The sequence below is a fragment of the Salmo trutta genome, chromosome 17 (genome assembly GCF_901001165.1).
Source record: "Salmo trutta chromosome 17, fSalTru1.1, whole genome shotgun sequence".
Classification (NCBI taxonomy): domain Eukaryota; kingdom Metazoa; phylum Chordata; class Actinopteri; order Salmoniformes; family Salmonidae; genus Salmo; species Salmo trutta.
In genome coordinates this window covers 46,820,010-46,821,437 of record NC_042973.1, presented here as the reverse complement: position 1 = coordinate 46,821,437, position 1,428 = coordinate 46,820,010, and the positions used below count along the sequence as shown (strand labels likewise).

Here is a 1,428-nt window from a genome sequence, read left to right as displayed (position 1 = left end):
GAACCCTCTTCATGAGGCATTGTTTGATGTTGTTGGTGAGTGGTCATGTCGAAGAGGAGGAAGTTCTGTTTCTCTGTGGTCAGCACGCCCTTTTCCACCAGGTTCTTGGCTAGCTGCTCCCTCACGTTCCTCAGCTGGTAGTGCAGCTTCAGAGGGTTCCACGTCTCACCGCTGAGCAGCTCAATTCAACTCTGCACCGTCTCTGGGGGCTGTGTCTCCTTCACGTGTTTGTGAGCCTCGTCCAATAGCACGTCCCTGTCGGAGCATCTGACTTACAGATCACCTTCCTGGCGAGTAGGCTTTTCCTCCTCATGCAACAGGCCTCCTTACAGCACCTGGTATTCCCAGGTGATCTCCCATCCAAGTACTAACCAGGCCCGACCATGCTTAGCTTCCGAGATCTGACGAGATCGGGCGTACCCAGGCTGGTATGGCCGTTATCCTTAGGTCACTGGTTCAAATCCAGCTCGAGGGACCATTGAAAGATTAGTGGAATCTGTGTGGGTAGCTGGACAGGTAGGATGACTGACAGTGAGGGTGAACAGGTGACAGAGGAATGGATGAGACTGAGGCAGGAATTCCTTTAACCATAACATGGTATATTTACTGAGTAGTCTGTGCTGCATAACAAAGGAAACAGAATAACATGTATCACACACACATCTGGAAGAGATACTCACACACACATCTGGAAGAGCCACACACATACACATCTGGAAGAGACACACACACACACACATCTGGAAGAGACACACACACACACATCTGGAAGACACACACACACATCTGGAAGACACACACACACACACACATCTGGAAGACACACACACACACCCACACACACTTCTGGAAGAGACACACACACACCCATACGCACATCTGGAAGAGACACACACACACCCACACACACATCTGGAAGAGACACACACACACACCCACACACACATCTGGAAGAGACACACACACACACACACACATCTGGAAGAGACACACACACACACACACACACACACACACATCTGGAAGAGACACACACACACACACACACACACATCTGGAAGAGACACACACATACACATCTGGAAGAGACACACACACACACATCTGGAAGACACACACACACACACACATCTGGAAGAGACACACACACATCTGGAAGAGACACACACACACACACACATCTGGAAGAGCCACACACATACACATCTGGAAGAGACACACACACACACACATCTGGAAGAGACACACACACATCTGGAAGACACACACACACATCTGGAAGACACACACACACACACACATCTGGAAGACACACACACACACCCACACACACTTCTGGAAGAGACACACACACACACACCCATACGCACATCTGGAAGAGACACACACACACCCACACACACATCTGGAAGAGACACACACACACAC

General features: G+C 49.9%; 1 pseudogene; it reads right to left on the bottom strand.

Moving 5' to 3' along the window:
• Window positions 1-323: 323 nt before the first annotated feature.
• On the bottom strand, window positions 324-442 carry LOC115152516 (uncharacterized; annotated as a pseudogene).
• Window positions 443-1,428: the final 986 nt, after the last annotated feature.